This window comes from Aptenodytes forsteri, unplaced genomic scaffold, assembly GCF_000699145.1.
Source record: "Aptenodytes forsteri isolate BGI_AS27 unplaced genomic scaffold, ASM69914v1 Scaffold483, whole genome shotgun sequence".
Lineage (NCBI taxonomy): Eukaryota > Metazoa > Chordata > Aves > Sphenisciformes > Spheniscidae > Aptenodytes > Aptenodytes forsteri.
Window position 1 is genome coordinate 307,034 of NW_008795316.1, and position 6,309 is coordinate 313,342.

Consider the following 6,309-nt stretch of genomic DNA (forward strand, 5'->3'; position numbering starts at 1 on the left):
TCCTGCTCCCTTGATCATTCACTAAATGTTATGGAAGAAGCATCTGGTGACCTTTGATGACAGCAGTTAGTGGGATTCTGTAACAGAAGGGAGGAGTCTTGAGGCCAGAGGGTTTTTCAGATGTGCAAGGTGTGCTGCCAGACCTCAACGTACACGCTATTTTTCTTTTCACAGTTGCAGTGAATGCCTCTATAGCTGCCAGCCTTGAGGAGGCCTTTTTGCGAGCATCATCGTTAATTGCGCACACACAGCAAGTGTGTCAGCAGTGCACTCACAGCTGTATGCTCCGGCAGTTCTGGACACATCGGCCAGTTGCTGTTTGCAGAGAGCTACTGATGGTTGCTGTGTGTTTGCATCCCAGGTTTTCAGCCCAGGTCCTTAGCAACAAGAGCTCTCGTGTTCCAGCTGCAGCTATCACAGAGATGTGCTCTCTTTGAATCCTGCTGTCCAACTTTAGGCACCCAAACAAGCAGCCTAGCTACCTTGGGATGCTGGGGATCAGGTGGGCTGGATTGTCCTAGGAACTCCCCATTGACAGAGGAAGTGCCTGCAGTTAGTGTGCTCCTAACAAAGGAGGTAACAAGTGCCTAGCATTGAGTGTGATGAGCCTGGGCCATGCAGAAGGATTTGCTTCTTGATATTGTGGAGGAATGGAGAGAGCTCAAAGTAACAAATTGCCAGCCAGAACCAGACCCTTAACTACAAAAGAGGAGGATTATTGAGAGCGCTGATTGCAGAAGCATCTGTGAAGATGTTTTAAGAGCTCCATGCCCCCTCAACACAGCCCCTTTTGAGGAAATTTTTCTATAGCAACTTCTCTCTCTTCAGCAGTTGCACAGCAGCCTCTGGCTCCTTGCAGGGCAAGGGCAGGTTGATCTCCTCCTTGCTTCTGCAGGAGAGGAAGCCAGTCCTGCTCTGCAGACTGGTGTCCAGTGACACGACTGTCTCACATCCAGGGGCTGAGCTGGCCGGCTGGGCAAACCCAGGGGCTGCTCTGCTGGCCAGTGTGGAGTGGAGATGGTTCTTCCAGGTCAGTTTCACATCAGAGGCAGCCCCAGGAGTGTGGAGCATGCAGAACCATGGGCCAAGGGCTCCCAGCTCATTAACGACACCCGCATTTGTCTGTGTGGAGCGGGGCAGTGGCTGCACAGAATAGGCAGTTGCTGGGCAGAGCAGACTCCTGTAGGAGCAAAGCAGGTGCATGCGGAGGCGACTGCTGCATGCTCGGAAGGTGATAGTGACAGTCGGAACCTGGTTGTGCTGTGCCCTGTGTGGTGATGCCTGTAGCTTCGGGTGTTTCTTTGAAGGAAGTCTGCTGCGGCCAGCTGCTTTGCAGGAGCAGAGCGCAGCAGCTCCAGTGATGCTGCTTTGTCTGGCGTTTTTGCCAAAGAGCGGCTGCTCCTTGGGTGCCCGGGCTCCTGCGGTGCTCCATGTCCTTCCACAGGGCTCTTGGCACCTGTGCGCAAGTCACCCCCTCACCACCCCCCTCTGAGGCTGAGACATGACCCTCACTGAACGAGGCAGCGAGGCTGCAGCTGTCTGCTGGCAGAGGATGGTAGCATTTGCCACTATCACATTCTGAATGAGTCTTGCAAGGTTGGTGCCCCTGTGCTACAACGGTGGCTGGATACTGCAGCTCCACTCCTGGCCCAGCACAGAGATGCTACAGCGGTCACCTCTAATGCCTTCACTCTGAGCCACAGCAAGCTCCAGAAGGCAAGGTGTCCAAGCCTCCTCCAGAGAGTTATTTACAAAAGATGGATGTGATCCGCCGGGATCATTAAGGGGAAATGAAAAAAGGGCAGTGATATCTGCACCCCCAGGAGAAAAATACATCTCTGGTAACTGAGTGCAAGCAAGGCCATGTAAGCCTCTGCCTCCCGCTCACATTGGTAATATGCTGCTCAGGGAGGTGATCACTTTTCCCCCCATATCCTCCGAGGAAGCTGCTCTGTCACTGGAAAGCTGACTCCTTTAGCCACCTCTGCCAGAGCTAATATCACAGCTCCCTGCATCCTTTCATTTACCAAGCCCTTGAGCTTCCTTTAGGGTTGGTATCATACTCTCGCTGCTCAGCATAATCTCAATTTTGCATCTCTGCTCTTTGTGCTCAGTACAAAGACAGCAGCTGTGTCTTGTTAGGGGTTTCTTGCTGTGCCACGGTGCTCCAGTTTGTGCTCTCTCCTTGCTGTGGCTCTGCTGCCTCCCAGCCCATCCCGGGAGTGTTTCCAGCATCCCAGAGGGGACCTAGGCTTGTGGTCTGCAGCAGCACATATTCCTCCCCGCTCACTGGCAGGGACGGGAGCTGAGTTCCCAGGCAGCTGTCATGGCTATGTGTTGCCACAGCCAGAGAAGTTAGAAACAAAATCATTGACTTTCACTTGGCCTTGGAATCTTGCTCCTGGGCAGTCAGTGGGGCTGAAATCTCCCCCTTGTCTTGCTGAGCATGCCAGGTGGAGAATGGGCGTTCCTGCTGCCTCCTCAGGACGCTGGTGCCGTGCAGAGCGGCCAGGCTGGCTATCAGCTACTGACACATCCCAGCCTGGGCTTTCTCCCGGCCTCATGATCCTTTTCTGGATGAGCACGGATTTAATGACTGTTCTTCAAATTCTTAGGGAAAGACCTTGGGCTTTGCAAAGCTGGATCCAACACAGGTAGGCAGAGTCTGAAGCAATCAGGATATGCAGCCATTGTACCACCACAGCAAAGCAAAAACAGGGGGCCCCTGCGCAGTAATCACACAGCCCCAGCTTTACAAAGGGCCTCAGTCCAGCCTGCCCTCGCCGTTGCTGGAACCCAGGTGCGGAGGGTGAGCATCTGGCATGTAATGTCACAACATGGAGCAGCAAGGAAGGGTAAAAATGGGAGCGGGAGCCGAGTGCCTCAGCATTTGCGTCTCCTGGGTTGTGCAGCGTGGCATGCTGCCCATCGTCCTCTTCTGCTAGTGCATTTGCCAGTTGTTTGTCATTAGGATGCCAAGTGGTTGTTCTTGGACATCCCTCATCTATTGCCAGCAACAGCGAGTGTTTGTGGCTCGGGGATTGTTAACTGCCCTGTCCAGCTACACTGTGGTTTTATGGACATATATTTTTCATCTGTCTCCATCAGTGCTGTAGAGGAGCTGCTCAGGTGAGCATGAATTAGTCCAGCTGTTCGCTGGGGCAAGCAGGCACCAGCCGTTTCTAAGCAGAATGTGTCCCCTTAGCTAGTGTTTTAACCACAGTAATTGGAGAAGTTTTAATCCCTCTTCTGCTGGGGGAAGCACGCATCGCTAACAGAAACAATCCACCCCGATTTATCCCCAGCTGAGTCAGCCTACAGCAGCTTCCTCCGTGGTCAGAAGTCACTCACCTTTAGCCAGGAACCAGGCAGCTGTTGAACTCCCCTCACATTGCACACAAATTAGGCATTGAAAATACTCATTACAGCCAACTTGACACGCCTTCATTATTCCAGAATAATTGTCTGAAAGGCTCAGCTCGCAGCACAAGCTTCACTTGGTGCAGAAATGTGATAAAAAGAAAACAGGAAGTGCAATCAATGCTTGTAATCCTTTTAAATAAAAAGGTACTTGCTAGTAGCTGCCAACATCTTTAAAAAGCTGTGATTTCCCTGGAGAGAGCCCTTATCAGCTCTGACTGCATGTCATTCTGGCTGGCTGTCAATCCATCAGACTTCAGTGCCACTGACATTAAGAAGCCAGGCGTTAAGATTATCACATTTAGCCGTAATGTAGCACAGATTGTGTTGACATTTGGGAAGTATTCCACCACAGGAGCCATTTGACTTCTATACTTTCTTCCTAAAGAAAAAAATGCTTTGAAATATTTCAGGGAGGGAGCCTGCCCTGCCTGCAGGGTGCTGGATGGCCATGCCACCCTGCCATCGCCATGAGCTGGAAGAGGTTGAGGGCGCACGGGTGCGATGACTCTGGAATGCAGGAGGGACCCTGGCGCACGCCGTCAGTGCAGAGAGCAGGCCCTGGCTCCAAGGCGGCTGTCAGGCAGTGGAAAGCTGCACTCTGCTGCCTGCAGCTTTCTCCGGAGCCCTTCCGTGCAGCTCTCCTGCAGGGCCTGTCCGGGAACGGCTTGCTTTGGAGGTTCAGCTCCCAGAGCTATTGCCCAGCCCTGGCCTGCGTTGCAGGCTGCTTCCCAGAAACACTGCTCTCCAACCCCTTTGCTGCACCTGGCACGAAGCACGGTTGTACTTCCATTAGCTGAGGAGGTGTCCTCTGCGCATGCCCTGGGCAGCCGTGCTGCAGCACCTGCTTTGCTGGCAGGGACCAAGAGAGCAGCACCCTGTGCACACACCATGCGGACAAGGGCTCCTTCCCTCCTCTTGGCACACCTCTTCCTGGGAAGGCCTTAGCTCTTCCCACAGCTGAGAGGGGGATATTCCAGGCCATGTGCTGGAGGGGGAAGCTAGGCCATAGAAACAATGGTAAATGACCTGAAGTGAACTGATTAATCTCTTTAAATAACTGTGAAAGCATTTTCCAGAAAAAGTTAATCTACTCTAAATGGTTCTGGTGCTTTTCCTGTGCTCCAATCAATATGTGGTCACTTGCTTTTCATGTGTAATTCACAGTAATTGCAAAAGAGCATTTTCTGAAGAAAATTACATTCTGCAAGCAGAAATGCAAAGAGGCACTAGGACCAATTAGCTTTAAATCGCAGAACAAAGCATGCTGTTGGATGCACGGGCGAGCTGAAGATGCTGCAGCATCACAGCTCAGTGTCCTGGGTTCCTCTCCAGGAAGCCACTGGAGGTGCTGGAGCGTGTTATGTCCAGCCGGCTTGCTCGGAAGCCTCTGCTGCTTCCAGGTCTGGCTGCTGGGACCCTGACCTGTGGACTCCCAGCCCACCAGCTGCAGAGAGAAGGTGGCTGCAGGATTACAAGATTAGGCAGAGACACATCCCTTTCCTGCCACCAGAGCAACAGACATGTCTGGGACCCAGAGGCAGCTGTGCTCCCCTGCCAGGCTGTCCTGTCCAGGGCTGCACAGACCCAGCGCTGCCTCTGCACAGCAACACTCTCCCATCACCCCAGGGCCACTGTGGTCTGGGATGGGCCCCTGTATGCAGAGCTGATGTAGCCCAGCCACAGGTCAGATCCCCAGGTCTGTCCTATCCCCTTCATCTCCTGCTTAGGTTTGCATTTGCCAGGTTTGCCCCATCCTTGCCCAGCCTGCTAGCACATACCCACACAACCAGCCCCCGGTCTGCACCACCCCAGGGCTGAAGAGGGCTGGCATGGGGCGGACAGGAAGGCAGACAGGTGGGTGGGTGGGTGGATGGGCAGATGTCCCCAGCAGGGCAGAGCTTCCCCAGGGCTGCCCAACATGGGGTGCTGAGGTCCTGCCCAGCCTCGAGCCGTGGCTGCCTGATGGGAGGATAGGCATCCCCTTTCAAGGAGTTCATTGCTTTTCTGTCATCTGCTGTAAAACCAGAGCATAATTTTCCAGGATGTCAATCTAATTCTAGTGGGAAAGCTTATTACTTGTGATTTACCCATAAAAAAGCCTGGTGACTTATGACTGTGTGTCTGTGGGTTTGCCCATCAATCCATCATGGGGGCTGCAGGCGAGTTCTCCACAGGGCAGGGGGAGCACGATATAGGAACTGAGGTGAGCATGCCACTGTGATTGACATGCTGCTTTTACCATCCGTAAAGCATCTGACCTATTCCTTTTGGCTCGGTGCAGATCCGCACTGCTGAGCTCCAGCACAAATGTCATTAAAGCATGTTCTACCTGTGGTATCTATAAATAATTGAGGCAGCAGGTCTGCACTAAGCTCTCTGCTGCAGCTTTCTGCTCCTCCAGTGAGGGGGCCCAGGAAGATGACCTTTCCTTCTCCCATTTACCATCTTTGAAATGAAGGGGTGCCTGACGCTTTGTCCCCACACTCATTTCTCTGCTGTATCCCCCCAGGCTGTGCAGGATGCTCTCAGGGCTGGGGGCGGGAGGGGGTGCCTTCTGTGCTCCCTGCAGTGAGGTAAGCACAGACCAGTCAGGCTCCAGACCTTGCCCTTAAGGGCAGCCAAATGGAGGGTGGTGCAGAAAGTGGTCCCTGGCTTCTGCCCCAGGCACTGCCATGTGTGGATGGGTGGGGAATGCCTGGCACGCAGGCAGAGGGGTCCAGTGGTCGCAGCAACCCAGGCCTCCTGGGATCAGCAGCCCCAACCCCTGTGTCATCACAGCCTGCAGTTCCCAGCTGCTGATGCCCACCGCTCCCCAATCTGCGCAAGGTGCCCAGAGCTGCCCAGGGCAGCACCCGTGGGTCTCACTGCACCAACGTGTGACCTGCA